The 16,777-nt window shown below is 39.0% G+C and overlaps 1 protein-coding gene across 6 annotated transcripts in view; it reads left to right on the top strand.

Moving 5' to 3' along the window:
- si:dkey-253i9.4 (rap guanine nucleotide exchange factor 2) overlaps positions 1-16,777 on the top strand; it is a 58,464-nt gene that overhangs the window by 849 nt on the left and 40,838 nt on the right. The window lies entirely within an intron of this gene.

Below are 16,777 nucleotides of genomic sequence, written 5' to 3'. Positions count from 1 at the left end.
CGTTTCCACTCGCAAATCTTGTTAGGGAGCTAAGCTAATTTTAGCCGCTTTACCGTTACTCAGGAGCTTCTTATTCGAATTTTCCAGTCCACCTTAAATGGTGCAGTAGTTGCATTCTGACGCACGGAGCGGCGCCAGAGTGTGATGCGGCACTATTTACTTTTTAAGGTGGAACGGAAATGATGATGGGGAGCCAACTTCAGCATTACGTTACTGGATATGAGTCATGTTGGTGATAACCGAACACAGGAGAAGTGGTCGCTTTTGACTGTAAAACATTGGTCAGAAAGAATTTTCCTCATTTCACTGCCATGTTTTAAGTTCGCTTGCCTCAAACACAGATACGGTGAACTGGTAAAGGGCAATTCCACCGATTTTCAAAATTTCTGCATAAATCTGTGGTTGAGATATAAACAAAGTCAGAGTGGTTTGGTGTTAAGTGGTTTATTGTAGAGACTCAGATTTCTTTACAGTGGTGGTGATGGGAATCAGGGGTCTTGGTATCAATAACACAAATGTAGCTATTTTATTTACTATTCAAAACCACCACTGAACCTACATGTCTTCTGAGATTTTGTATGTAATGTCGATGATGGTAAAATAGTGGTAAATCTGAAAAAGTAAGATTTCTTTGGGTACTGTTTCGCCTTAAAATACCTTTCACGTCTTTCCACCATGAATGAATAAGAATGTTTTACTCCAAAACTTTATCACAAAACTAGAATTAAAATGGCTTCGACATCAGGCTGTGTATTCATAACCACTTCATATAATAGCTTTCTGTGAGGGAGCTTTTGAAGGTGGACGTCTGGTTCCTGTCACCACGTCTGTGGTCAATTCTGACTCAGTAAGTTTCTCTAGAACAGAGCAACAGAACAAACCACACTGAATGGCTTTGTTTACGTCACAACCATTTAATTCTGCAGAACTTCTGGAAAATTGGTGGATTTCTCCTTTAACAGAGCTGGTGGGATTTTTTTTGTTGTTTTTTTTTGTTTTTTGGCGTGGTTGGAATGTGGTCTTATTTTAGCTCCACTTCTGACTCAGTACTCCAGACCAGCGTAACTCACCCTGATTAAACCAGAGCCAGTCAGTCTGATGATGACATCCGTCTACATTACACTATAATATAGTGACACACAGCACGTTATTTTGCAAGCTTTTCCTCCCAATGTTTCTACTTCGCTCACATAGCCAGAAGCGACAGTACATTGTCGCGTAGGCCCTGGAGAGCTTGAAAAAAACCCTCAGGAATGCAAGGCTGTGAGAAATTCAGAATTGAAGGAATGCGGGGTGCAGCATGTGTGCCTGCCAGCAGTGTCTTCTGACATGAATGAACAACTAGACATGTGCCTGTTTCCTTTAATGCTGACCTGAACTAACCATTTATGGACTGACAAAGTACAAAAGTCTGAAACTGATTTTGGTAAGGCCAAGTACCAAATTCATGAGATTGAAGATTGATTTCTGGTCATAGGTATTCAGCTTTAAAAAATACAATGAAATTCTTATACTACAGCAGCCTGAACCAACATACAAGTAGACCAATAAATAGAAGTACACAGGAGCCAGTGGGGGAGGGGGGTATTGCACATACAAGAAGGATATTGCACATGCTAGACAAGTACGTCAGACAAAAAGTGGCACCAAATGATACAGGTGACTGGCAGTAAGGAATGAGGTGGATGGCAGTAATAACAGAATGGGTGCCGTGGCTGCACCATACAGAAGTAGAGAGGGTTATTATTATTGTTACTGTTTGTAAGAGTATTATAATCTGGTGAGAATATGGCAAAACCTAACACATTTTTTCAGTATTTGAGCAAGATTAATAATTTTTTTAAACAAGTGACCTACACAGAGGGGCAGTAGATAGGCAGATTTGCTCGTCATTTGAGTTTTTGGCATTGGGATCGTTGTGCTGTAACTTGAAAGCTGCATACATGTTTTTGAATATTGGAGTTACTCCCAGTAAAGATCGAACTTTTGGTGTCTCTTTGTCGTGGACAGAGCATCACATCCTTCTCAAAGTCATACTCCAGCTTCATGAATTCTGGCAATAAAGACGTAATCTAATAACCCAGCCGTCATTGCAGGCTACGAAGAAATGATCAGAGTTATAGTGAGAATTTTTTTGTCACATCGTCACGTTGTCTATCGTAGTGGTACCGTTAATGTAACAGTTGGCGAATTCTAACAAAATCTGGTTTGATACAGTTACATGTCTGACCAGACAGGCTCTGAATGTCGTTGGGGAGGGCATAAAGTAGTTATTTTGTTATTAATGGTAGATATTTGTGAGCTGATGTTTTATTAAAAGGAAAGTGCAAAAAAAAATCTCCAAGACATGTGGCCACTCAGCACACAGGGTCTGCAAGTTAGTGGTTAAAACGTGAAATATGAGGGGCACCATGCAATGGGCAGTGTTGATCCCTACCTACACGTCTCTGCTGTAAATGAAAATACAGATATTGCTTCTAGCATCTACTGTTTATGAACAATTAAGGTAAAAATGAGGTGAGTGCAAATGTTCCGACCTCATAGTGAAAACTATAATTGAAATTCTGTCTTGTTTCCAACAAAAGTCATAAAACCCAGCTTTAAATAAGATTAGTAAAAGAGAGCATGGTAAAGTTGACATCTGTAGTACATTTTTGATAAATCTGTGTATAAAGACCTCCGAAAAATCAGCTGATTTTGAATTTGTATGGCAATTATTGGCTTTGCTCATTGTTTACCTTATGGAGGCCTAGTTGTAACACTCTGTTACAACACCACCATGAGGTTGCTGTTCTTCAGCCTGGCTAGCTCTCACTGTGAGTTGTTTACATGTTTTAAAACGGTGTTGTATTACAGACACCAATGTATTTATAATGAAAAACGTTACTCTTGTGCAACAAAATCAAGGTGAATCTCAAAAAATATCTGATTGTTTGCGGTCAAAATTTGTGGATGACTAAAAACACGTTCTTCTTGATACTACATACTTAAAATATCCGTGTTAGATTTCACGGCTCTTTAGGTTGTGTACTTCTATGTTACTCTGACAACACATGCATGAACTGTTTCTAGAAGTTGTAATCATGCCTCACACTCATTGAGCTCCTTACATGCAATGTTCCCATATTCAGCATCCTGTTTATGTTATTCTGCCAGACCTTACTGGCAGCTTTCTAACATTAGTAACTGGCTTATCTCGCAGATCTTTCCTCTGTATTATGCCAGTGCTTCTGTTTAATCGTCCTTGTAAACTTGTACTACTTGTATCATAACGCCACTATCCGGTATAGCCCAGAGGAGAAGAGAGTTTTTTTTTATGGTTCCTCTCAATGTTTCTTTCTAATTTTCGGAGAACTTTTTCTTTCGAGTGCTGAATTTCCAGAAATATGCACTGGGACAGCGTCTGTTATAAAAAGTGTTAAACAAACAACATTGAATTGAATGGAACTGTGATATTGTAGCACACAGTACTGAAACACCTATAGTTTTTCCAAGCTGTGAGAACAGCCTTCATTGTTGCTTGTAATGGATGTGTGGTCAGTGCCCTTAACACACACAAGAGAAATTCCTGTGAGTCGTTGGAGCGTTGGTTAAACACAGTCGACATGACTCTGATGGATTTGAGGGCTTTATAGTTTCTATAATACATACACAGCATTGCACATTTGAGTGGCTAAAACTTTTCCCTAAAATTTTGTTTAATCTGAGTAGTTTATCACTGAACCACCATCAACAGTTGTGTTAGCCCAACAATAACATGTTCAAAGAAACATCCTGAATTGAATAAACGCTTCGTTTGGCACTTGGCTCATACGGAGCCGTATCTCTGGCCAGACAAGTCAGTTTGTTCTCATGAGATATAGGAGCAGTTCAATTGGTGACGATGCTGAAGGCGAAGGGTGCATATTCGGCATTCACAATCCAGGTTTCTGGGCCTGATTAGCCTTTAAATAAGAAGTTCTCTCTCTAAAATCAGTTCTCAAAGTTCACACCTCAAGTACATTAGTATTAGTAAAACAATCCAGTTTAGATCAGTTAGGATGGCAGTAACTTTAAAATGCTGGAGGAAAATCATTTCATTTGTAGTTTGCACATGGACATTCTACTTATTTATTTTTTTAAAAGCTGTTTTGTAGTGTATTAAATACGGACTCTAGGTTGAATGACATTTGATTTATATGATTTTGCCTACATACTCAATCACTTCATTTTTGGTAAACATGTAGTGCTACCCATTCGTAACTACTGTCTTTTGTGTATTTTGACTTCTTATACAAAATAACCTTTGTATGGTGTCTTGAATATGTTAATTCCATGTTACTTCAAAATATACTAATTTCGCTGTTTTGGACATGTTATTACTGGCAATGTTGAATCCCAGGAGTGAAGCAGGATGGTTGGCGGAGTGTTTCCGCAGCGCCTTTGTTATCACGCCAATTGCGAGAGAGTGAATCAGATCGAGACATCTCTAGTGGAAATTGACGAGGAAATCCTAACAATGGGTGAAGTTCCTGAGATTGGCCTTTTTTTATAGCAGGCCTGGTGGACCTGATTGTGGCGGGGAAAACCAGCATTTTAAAGCGTTTTCTTGATGATGATGTGTTTACTCTTGTACTGACAGGGCAAGAGTTTGAGTTATCAAGCTCTTGACTCAGCTAGTGACGCCCTTAAGCACAAACATTTCGCTGCTCGAACAATGCCAGACTGAATCTGTGGAGTGGAGTGAATGCGAAAGCCTAGAAGATTCAGGATGTTTTTGTACCAGGCGAGCACAAGCTAAGACGTCAGTGCAGTGCAAGGGTCAAACACCTTTAACACTCACTGAAACTGCTTGCTAAATGAAAAGATAGATATGAATAGTGCTGTTTGTTTTATTTTATGAGTAAAGCAGCAGTTTATCTTGCAGAAAAGAAAAAGGAAAAATACCCAGTTTGGCATGATCAGTTTACTTTCAAGGCGTTTTGACCTGTTTTGGGTAGACGTACTTCAGCATGGGAAGAGCTTCGAGTGCATGGGAGTTGTGCATACCTACTGCAGTGGTTCCCAGAGTCAGTCCTGGGGACCTGGTTGTGTTTACTTGCTCTAAAGCTGGAACCCCCCCCCATGCCACTTGTCTTTTCACACTTGACACAGCACACACACCATGAGAGCGGTTTTGCGGTGTTTTTTCCTGTAATGCAAGCTGCAGTTGTCTTTATTGTCTGTGTTGTTTCTATGTAAATTTGAACATGGCTGTTTAATTAGCTGTTAACTGTTTGAAAGAGATTAACAGTAAAGTCCTGACTTGCTGCTGTAATTGTCGCTAGCTTTCCTATCATGTTATGTGTAGCTATGTAATAATTTTACTGTTCTTCAGTGATTATAGAGAAAGCAGAGGAGGGGGAGACTCATGTGGAATCACAGCACAAGGGGATTTCTGTCACCTAGGAGAGTTAAACTATGTTTGATGTATTTGCCTAGACTGGAAAATTATAAGTAAGAATAGATCCAAAGTATGTTTTTGCATATCGCACTGTGTGAAAGGTTACAGTGATTAGTATGGGAGCGTACTGTGCAGAGCCCGGTGACAGCGTCTGGTGTGAAATGCTCTTAATCCACCAGAACCAGTAAATGGAGCTTATTCATTAGTTAACCAGTTAAAGCAAGTGTGTTAGATGGGGAGAAAAACGTGAGCGTAAGTCATGTCCCAAAGTGAAGGCTGCAGATAACATACACTCTCAGGAAAAAAAGATATGAAACTGTCACTGAGGTGGTACCCTCAAGGGTACATCTCAGTACCTTTTAGTCAGGGAACATGATTGTTGCATAATCCATTGAAGTTATATTTTTTAAGTTATATTTTACTCACACTCCGTCTCGTCTCCAGGCTTTTCTATTGTATTGTTCTGTTTTGAAAGGTTATGAAAAGGTACAAATATGTACTTCACACAAGTACACAATTGGACCTTAAACCCACTGTTGTACTTTTGAGGGTACATTTACATGTTTGTACCTTGATAAACAAAAAATGTACCTGCACAGATCCTTTATTTGTAACGGTGTAGGAGAGATTTGGAAGCACTGGTGCATGAAGGATCCTCTTCATTGCTCATTCATGCACATTCGATATGGTCCATAGCTTGTTGGTACCAACAAGCCATGACTTACTGATGTAAGCAATGCAAAGAATGTAAATCTTCTGTCTAAAAATATAAAAATTTCCATTTCATTCAATTCAATCACACATGCATCTGTTTGTGCTCTTTTTCCAGTTGTACTGGAACTATACGTGAAGGACTTTGTATGATAAAGATCTCGAAAAGTGCACCAGTTGAGTCTTTTGGTTTCTCGGAAATGAAGGCTGCATTTTTCAAATACGCTTGAAGGATCTGGGGACAGACTTCAGAGACATCACTGCAGAAATACCACCTTACTTGGCCGCAACTTTGGGTTTGAGATGTCGCTGTAGTGTTAGGGGGTGAGGGGGGGTCCTGGATTGGGATTGGGAATCCCTGGTTTGTGATATCTGTACACTTCAGTAAGCTGTGTGAGATTTGTAGATTGAAATTTCTGAGCAGAGTCTAATCAAACTATCTTTGCGAAAAGTTTTCATTAAGATGCAAACACTTACATATTCAGGGCTATTAGTAAGGAATTGGCTGCTGACCAGTTTATTATTTTAATTTTGGCATGTAAAATTCTGGTTTGGCTTGTTAAAAAGCAAATAAATGGTGTTCGTTTTCCAACTTTGGCCACTAGAAAGTGCTGGAAATGTGCTTAATGTGTTTCATGTGTTCGTTTCGCCCCACACAGTGTGAGCTTCGGGTTTAAAAACAAAAGAGAGAGCTGATAAAATCGGCCAAAGAATTGGCCATTTTAGCTCTGAAGAAATCGGCCGTAAAGATATGTGGTTTAAATTGTAATTATCTGAAATAAGGGGAACATTTAGCAATTTCAGTCCAAAGAAGGGAAGTTTAATCCAAAAAACAGGCAGTGCAAATCATTGGATCAAAGTATCAGTGGATTCCCCATTGGATTTCACTTAAAATGCAAAAGAAGCAGCATTGCAGCCTCCTTGCAAGAAGAAAGCTCACATGCAAGCTGCAAAGTACTCGTAACAACAGCATCATTGTTCAGTTCTATAGCACTGTCCCTCAACACGCAACCTAGCTCTAAAGAATTTGTGTGTGTTTTGTCTGAGAAGCTAATCGGATCAACAAGATTAAGACGTCTCGGTGGTCCTTAAGACCAGTCCCACCTCCCCTGTAGGCACTTCACACACACATACCACTACCACTGGTGCAACTTTCTCCTTTCAATGCTTGACAGGTTCAAAACATCTCAGCTTCCTCTCACCTACGAAAGTAGGTTCTTATCGCGGTGATCTGCCAATCAGATAGCTGAGAGGATTGTTCTAGAAACAAGGGCTGAGTGTTATCACGGCAAAGCGACATGCGTTAAATCTGAGAAAACACACACGTCGTTTTGCTCAGTTAAATGGAACATGAAATGAGTTTTAGCTTGGCACCAGTGAGTCACTTTGTAAGGTGCCGTTTATAGACGGAGGAAACGGCAAGTGCAGCATTTTTGCAGCTGTGTCTCGCTACAAGCTGGAGAACAAGCTGCAGCGTGGTTTCACCCACAGTCTCTGTTTTGCACACTGTCTCACACTCAGTGCTTTCACACTTATTTGGTCAGTGTGGTGAGGTTGCGCAGTAAGATATGTTGAAGCTGCCTGCAGTGAGAGCTGAAACCTTCCTTTTCTCATGCTTTTAGTGGTGCAGTCTACAGACTGTTTATATGCCAAAGTGCAGCAGACAGCTCTTATCCTGTGTGAAGCCTCACATGTATTATGTGTGTGTGTGGTTTGTGTTTGCTAATTATATTTTGTTGGCCTTTACCATACTGGCATCGCAGAAGGCTGCAAAGTACAAGTGAGCTCTTATCAGTCATTAGGCATGGGTCTCAGTTTGGATGCGATACACTATATTGTTGCCCTAAATACTGCATAATTCTTCCTGGAGTCTTGGTATTTGTAGGGCAGCATCGTCTCACATCAAACATCGTATCATTTTGCACTAAAACAGATATGACACAGTACTGTAAGGTACCTTGCACCACATCGCAGCTAGGTTAGCAATGCGTCAGGTAGCTAAAGTTTGCTATAACTTCACATGTCCAATTACTTGTATATGATTTTTACTCCCCTTTCACTCTGTACAGGAAATAGTGAGCAGCATTCCACCTTTATTTTTTGGTAGTTCTACTACATGCGCTGGGTAGTAACAGTACTCCACATCCTGCTTCGAAAAATATCATCAGCTGTACCAAAGTATAAAATAAACATCCAGAATATTAAACTGCTTTTTTTTTTCAATAGAATTGTTATGCTGCCATAATAAGAGTAACAAATGTCAGACAGCAATGCACAGAATACACGCTTAGCATACAAACGCATCCACGGTCCATAAATACATTTATGTGTGTACAGTGTCAATGAGAGTATGTGCATCAAAAGCTCCGTAACTAAATGTGATGGCTTAAAACTTCCCTCTATTCCGTGTAACGATTTGCATTCTTGAAATTCAAAACATCTATGTAAATTCAGATTGTGTTCAGATGCCTTGTAATGGATCTAGTTAGCAGTAATTATAATATACATTGGGTTTATCCTAATTTATGGCTGCCCTAGAAATAAATAGAGTAAAGTCGTCATTGTGCCCTGGAACGCAGTTCGGGTCTTCAGTGTTCGGGCACTACGAGACATTGTTGGCAAATCACTGACCACAGCAAACCCTCCGCTAGTCTCTAGGTTACTGCCGTGTTTGAAAAATCCTAGATTGACTGTGAAAGTAAGAACATCTAACTTAAATGTTTGTTTCAGGTTTTAATTATCCGTGTTTAAGGTAACGCATACAATAGAAGTGTGAACAACTATAATTGTTAGCTTAATGCTAATATTACACAAAAATTCCCATCGACCTGCTAATGGAATTAGCATTATGCTGTCTTTAAACCTTGTTATATTTATGGTGGGTGTGGATGGCTGGCACGGTCATGACTTTGTGACTGTTTTACAGACATTAAGTGTTAATTTTAATCATGCCTGAAGCCTCCCAGAAATGGTTTAAACATCGTCCTGTGTCTGTTTTGTCGTCTCCGGGACGACGTGACGGTGTTAATCTGAAGCTCTGATTAAAGTATTCTTGTAATCCAATAAGAGTTTATTATTTTGGTCAAAATAATGCAGCCTTATGTTTAACCATGACACATTTAGGCATGTGCATGCTGACTATTTATGATTTTCAAGTATCTAAGAGTTTTGAACGAATATTTGGTTAACTGGGGGGAAGAAAAAAAGGGTCTTTTCCCCTGATATTAATCTTAATGCTACACAAACAAATGTACTCGTGCACTTTTGCTAGCACAATTCAGTACATTTTAGCAGCTTATGCAGGTGTTTGTTTATCATGATCTAAAATTCAAACAGTAGCTAACCAGTTCAGTGACAGAAGGTGATGACTCATCCTGTACGCAGGTTTTTTTGTGCTCTGTAGATGATAAATAATGTATTATTTGTCGAATAAATTTTCTTTTTTTGTGGTTTTAGCGAACGCTGGCTAGAGTAGTTAATTAAAAAGGTGCACTGTCTGACTTCTCATTCATGTGTGGCAGTGCTAAAGCTCTCATTTCGAGTCACACTGTCACCCTATTAAAACTTAAATGTTTAAGGATTGTATCTTTCAGTTTGAGCCTCTCAGTTCAGTGTGCTCAGTCAGTGAACAATACCTTCAACAGACTGGAGGCAATAAAGATTCTTTAGTTATAGTGCATGCAGTGCTTTTAACCTCAATTGAGTATATGTAAGCTTATTTTACTCATGGTTAGTGTGTTATGAACTGAAGGAGATGTATAATGTTGAATGCTCTACTAAACTGAAAATGAAACCTTAACATTAATATTTTTTCTGTGTTAAAATGATTGATTCTTGTGATGTTGCTTCGCTGTTTTGTTGTTCTGTATATTTTTTGATTTTCTATAATACAGCATAATGAAAACTCAGTGATTGCTCAGAAATTGGCACCTGGAATGGTTAACTGTTGATTCTCCATTTTTTTTTTTAGTATATTTGTATTTAGGGATATCACATTATGTTGCAGTGTGATCAAAACGCTAGTCTTTTTTTCCATGTTGTGCCACCTGCGTGAGTGTCTTCCTGACAGTTTGATGCTCAGGTGCGTTTTCTGGGTCAGGTTCAGCGTACTGTGTAAGAAGTATTCTCTTGCTGTGTATTTGTGTGTACGTGAGTGGAGGTGTGGAGTATGGTGGCATTTCCTGTGGAATGACTCTCGCATTGGCGCGGCTGTCGCCAGCGGAAACGGGGGGAAAAAAGCCTGGGGCGAACTGCGCTGAAGACTGTAGAGGAAAAAATAAAGAAGGAAAGAGGGAGGTTGAGAACAATTGGTTGAAACTTAAAGCTCTGGTGCTGTTTTTTTAAACACACCTCAGAGTAAGTTAAGAGTGGGCGATACCTGGACATGTTTTCATTAGAGATTGTGTGTTCTGGTGGTTTATGGAGGTTTGAACAAGTTGGAACAAATGCAGTGAACCAACTATTTTTTTTTATTCAGCACATACAAAATTACACTATTGAAGATGGATCAAGAGGAAGAAAATGCGGTCACTAAGTACTTTATTTGGAACACCTGTACACCTGCTCATTCATGCAATCATGTGGTAGCAGTGCATAAAAACATGCAGATACAGGCCACTAGCTTCAGGTAATGTTCACCTCAACCATCAGAATGAAAACAAAATGTGATCTCAGTGATTTTTGACTGTGGCTAATTGTTGGTGCCAGACAGGCTAGTTTGAATATTTCTAGAACAGCTGTTCTCCTGGGATTTTCATGCACAACAGAATGGTGCAATAAAGGAAAAACATCCAGTGCGCGGCAGTTCTGCGTACAGAAATGCGTTGTCAATGAGAGAAGAATGGCTGGACTGGTTTGAGCTGATAGAAAGGCTACGGTAGCTCAGATAACCACTCTGCACAATTGTAGTGAGCACTACACATTGAACCTTGAGGTGGATGGGCTACAACAGCAGAAGACTGCATCAGGTTCTGCTTCTCTCACCCAGAAACAGAAAGCTAATGTTGCACTGGGCACAGGCTCACTTAAACTGGATAGTTAAAGACTGTAAAAACGTAGCCTGATCTGATGAATCTCAGCTTCTGCTAAGGCACCCAGATGGTTAGGTCAGAATTTGGCACCAACACCTTGAATCCATGGACACAATCTGCCTTGTGTCAACAGTCCAGGCTGGTGGAGGTGGTGTAATGGTGTTTTCTTGGCACACTTTGGGTATTTGAGTATTGTTGCTGATGGTGTGCATCCCTTCATTGCCACAGTTTACATCTTATAATGGCTACATCCAGCATGATAATGCACCGTGTTACAAAGCAAAAGTCATCTCAAACTGGTTTTATGACTAGACCAATGAGTTCAGTGTTCTTCATTGGCCTTATAGTCACCAGATCTGTATATGGTCTGTATATGGTGACAACAATTATAATTGTTATGTTTATCTAGGATTACATCCTCTGTGTTCATGTAACTGAATTCATTAGGATAGGTTTACGGAGATTGAATCTTTTTGATCCTGAGTTAGGGATGAAAGGTGAATAGATAATGTATGAAGCCAAAATTAAAACATTTAAAGTGACAATTTAAGGTTCCAATTCAAGATTAGTTCAACAAGCCAGTCTGCAAGCATGGTGAATAAGCAGCTTGCATCATGTTTTTGTAGAAGTGCTTTCTGCTGTTACAACACCGAATCCAGCTCGCCAATTTGCGTCATCTAATTTGAGATTTAAAGCTGAACGTCTTCTTGAGTGACACATTATTGAAACGAGTGAGTATTTCTCAAACATTCGTCTGCAGCACTCGTTCTTGGTGAGTTGCGCATGTTTTAGTCTGTGTGTAGACTGCCTAAAGCTGACGCTAAATTGTTAAGCTTTTATGACACAATTTTCATACAGCTTGACAGTTAGACAAAGCAATTCAAAAATGAAGTTGCATGCAACACACTTGATAATTTTACTTAAAGCCCAAGAGTCATCTACCAATACTGGAATACTGGCTAATAACATTGCAAGCTAATGTAGTTCGTGATAGTCGCTAGTATTTTTCATGCATCATGTTGTGGTGGTTAGATATTAAATCATCTACAATGCGTTGAGTCTTTGTATCTTTTTTATGTCAGTAGATGAGATTTTAATAACGTAGGGGTGTAGGCCACAATGAGGAACAAACTGCGATGTTGGCAGTCACTTATACAAGTAGTTATCAAGTTAATGTTAGCAAATAAGCAACATTATGCCAAGAAGTCATCCACGATTTTCTTGTCTACAGTGTGTTGATTGAAATCAGTAAATTTGTTTGAAGTAATAATTACATGTACTCTTATGGCACGTCATCTGCGCTTTGATTGGCTGTTTCATCTAACTTGTTTCACAAAGTTTAAAGAATTGCAAGGTTTCGTCTGAGTCTCAAATGAGTTTCAAGTGAGTTGCAGGAGCCTAAGTAAAGTGTAGTTTTATGTAGGTTTCCAGCAGCTTAAGTTGTAAAGCTATAAATGTGCAAGAAATGCTTTTCCTTAATCTGCAGAGTGAATCCGTTTGCACTAAGCTTCAGTGATAGTATGTTCTGCCGACTTTTTCCTCTCAAGTGGTCTAAGTTGGCCTAAATTCTGAGAAACTCAGTCATTCTTTTCACTGACACATCTAAAGCTTACGTTGTCCCTAATAGGCATCTTGTCCCTTATTTATGTTTTGGTGTAATTGTATTTACGTAAAGCGCTGCTGTTAAAGACGTGATAAAATTATTGCAACAATGAAGTATTAATTAGTAAATAATTAAATAGTGTTGTATTCCTTCCGAATCACACTATGTTGAGAGGCTGTCAGGTGTGATAAATCTAGTTAAGTCTATTTACTCTTTGCAACAGTGTTTAAATTAGCTTGTCTGTATTTCTTGGGAAACTGGCCTCAGTTACATTTCTTTTTATTAAAAGCTGTAAAACTGAATGAACTGCAGTGGCAGAGACGAGCCGCTTCTGACTGAAAAAGGCCCTTTATAAACATATCCTCACCTGATGACCCAGCTTTGGTATCTCTTCTCTTTTCCCAGAACAGCAGACTTTTGGTTTTGCAGGGTGTCATGTGAAAAACCTGAATGAAGTATTTTGGGGAAAGATTTTTTATCCCTGTTTGCACAAATAGTACCAGGGAGAAACTGAGACTGCATTCCCCCTGAGAGGCGGGGGTGGGGGGTGGGGGGGGGACTTGGTGTCTGAAATCCTGACATGAGTGTCTTTCTGTTCCTCTCTCCCGCTTTAGAAATGATGTGTCAGTGCTGATCTGTACATATAGACTCACATGCTCTCTTTGCTATTGTAATCAGGCTCTTACTCTGGCTTTGCTATCCACTTTTTCTTCATGAATCATGGCTGAAAAACTCTGCTTTGATAACCTGTACTCTAATCGTGGGTGGTATAGTGGTAATACCTCATAATTGTGGTATGGAAATGATGCTGTTCCCTGCATAATGTCTGAAAAACATGGAAAAGGAATGCAAAAATGCTGCCATTAACAACCCGCAAACCAAAATCGCCCAAAGCACTGCTATTCTGAAAATAAGTTAGATTTTTTTAATACTGGAGATGTTTAATGCATTGGGCTGTTCTCACAAACATAACAAGTACTAGGGCCTTGACTAAAATGACTATGCAAACACTGACGCCTGGCTGAATAATTAAAAATAAACCTGACTGACTTAATTGGTTTCATATATTTTTTTGAGTACCGTAATACAGTAAGATTTGGAGATCAAGCTGTAAAAAATATACTTTATCCCAAATTTTTCATCTCATCATCTGTGTAATGTTGTCAAACTAAGTATTTTAAAGGTTTTAATTGAAACATGTATTTTGTGCAAAATATAGCATTTTGCGATTGTATCTCTTCAATGCAATATTTCTTTTTATTTGTGCCACATAACATTTTACAGGGTGAACATTGAAGTAAAAAGAATCAACAGTTATTATTATTTATTTTTTTTTATAATGTGGACACATTGCAACAAAGAAAATTGGGTTTAAAAAATAATAAAAATTAAACTTGAAAAAATTAAAAATGAATAATTTAACATAAAATTTAATTATATACGAAATAAATTATATGAATTATATGAATGCTGTTTTTCTGCATGCTGATTGGCACAATATGGACATTGATGTATTTTTTTTTTTTTACATCAGTAGTTTAATCAAAGATCAAAATATTCTCCTTTGAAGAATGTCCCATAAACATTCTTGTCGTAATAAGTATAGCAGTTTTAAGGATGGCCCTTAAACAGTAACAAAGTAGTTAAAAGACATGTAGTCCTAGCTTAGCAGGAAGAGGTTGAATAGGAAGAGGGTATCGCTTTTGAAGGGTGAACCACAAACACAGGCAGGGGACAGATCATCTTATGCTTGGTTTCAGTGGCATAAACCTGTAATGTCAATTTGGAAGTAGAGTCAGTTGGTGGGCTATGTGACAGAAATGCCTGAGGTTTGTAAAGGAGTTAAAACGTTATGAGAAACTGAGTGGGCTACTTTACAGTTCAGTATACTGTTTAAGATGGAACGAAGGGAAAAAATCAAACAGAATTTCAGAAATAAGACAATAAAATAATCAAATCAGCTTCTTGTTATTGTTTTAAGCATTTACTGTGCACTTAACGTTATTTACAGGTTGTCTGTAATTGGTTTAAATTTGTGTTCGTGTTTGAGAGTGCACGAGTTAAAAATTCACACGGTCGCATTTGTGCGAGTGCATGATGATCGTTAGGCTGTTTAGGGTACTCCATCGGCCATTGTGGTTGAAAGTAGTACTTTTTCTTTTTTTTCTTCTCTGGCTCGGTCGGTCTCTCTCTACCTGCACTCTCTCCCCTCCTACACATTCATCATCAGCTACATACATGTGCACAGCGCACTGATGATGAAACGCACTAAACAATCCAGTTTGCAGTCCAGATACCGTGTTTCAAAGATGAAGCGGTCTATTGCTGATTATTTGACTAATCAAAATGAGGAGAGAGAGAGGAGGAGGCTGGGGGAGAGCTGTGCATTTGAGTGGAGTGTAGCAGCAGACATTTCCGCTCCTCGCGTTTCTATAATCGCTCCAGCTCTGCACCCGGTCTTCTATTTTTTGCTCCTCGCTCACACGTCAGAAACCGCTGCGCTCTGTATCCACGCCATATGATGCATTCTTATTGACAAGACAGTACACACTTTATTTCATACATTTTAGAATTCATGGTTGTTATTAAATGAAAAACTAGTTAAACATTTTGTGGTAAACAGACTTTTTCGGGAGGGTTTATGCGTGAATCGACGGAGGAGTCACAAGCTAGAAAACTGCTGAGGATAAATAAACGTATGTGCTTTTGACATGATCCTTTTCCTCATTCGCACAGCAAAATGGATGACACAAGACATGCTGTGTGCAATATCTGTAGCACTTTGTTGCAATAAGTGCTGCGACGTGCGAGCTGTGGAGTTACTGCTGCATCACTCACGTCACGCAGAGGTAGTGTGGGGGGGGGACTGCCTGGCTATATTGGAGCAATTTCAGAGTGAGAACACTGCCACTCCACCTTTCTCCGACTTACTGTGGTGGAGAGGGAGAGCCAACGAGAGGTTCTGACTCAGACACAACTAATGATGAGGGTGCAGGCTGCAGGGAGAGGGCAAGTGCAGTCAGAGAGACACTGACTGAGCCAGAGAAGGAAGAAAAGTCACTTTTAACAGCAATGACTGAGGAGACCCAACTGAGTTGAATTTCAGAAGGGCAGTTAAATTAATGTTAAAAGTGAAAACACAAAGTACATGTAAAAACATGCTGTTATGCATTGCTTTTATTTGATAATATTTTTGTTGCATTTTTTTTTTAAGTTAAATAACAAGACGATCTCTTTTGTCTGCCACTGCTCGTGGCAGAGGAACAATGTTCAGATTAAAATATTTCACAAGGTCTTAAGTCGCTGTCAATCTTTACATCAATGCGAAACTAGGGTAGACAACTGTTCATCAGCATTAAAGGATTAATAACAAAAAATGATGCGACCAAATCAAAGCTGGTGTGACCAGCTGAGAACGTTGGTAGCACCAGTGCGACCAGTGGAAAAGTTAGCCTGGGGCCCTGCAATGGATATTGGAATCAGGTCGATATTGATCAAATATGGCCTAAAATAGTGCACAGTAACAATTCTGTGTGGTAGTAGAGTGTTTGAGTAGTTTGAGAATGATGACCTAAATGTGAACTTTTGAAATGCTAATTTTAAAGCTTGTGTTTTTAAAAATATGAAATATCAGTTCAGTACTGGCTGATATTTAAGGTTTCGTTATTGATATTGAAGAAGAAAAAGTGTTATTGTGTTTTTGGTGGGCGACATGGCACAATATAATATGACTATACTTCAAGATATTTTCATGATACATACAATATTTTTTCTGATCTCTAAGTTAGAATAGTAAAAACTCAAAAACAGAGTACAGTTGATTTTCATTTAGTGTCTTACAAACTGCACTGCACTCGATCCAACTGAACAGGACAAAGTATTCTCCCATTCTAATGAAACATGCACTCAGTGTTCTAGATGCACTGGTTTTATCCTCAATACGCTAAGAAAAGCATATTGTGACGTAATTTATCGCGATATTGATTATTGTCCCATTGACCAGCTCTTTAT

Source organism: Colossoma macropomum, unplaced genomic scaffold (genome assembly GCF_904425465.1).
Source record: "Colossoma macropomum unplaced genomic scaffold, Colossoma_macropomum, whole genome shotgun sequence".
Taxonomy (NCBI): Eukaryota; Metazoa; Chordata; class Actinopteri; order Characiformes; family Serrasalmidae; genus Colossoma; species Colossoma macropomum.
Note: the sequence above shows the minus strand (reverse complement) of the source record. Positions and strands in the feature narration are given on the sequence as shown.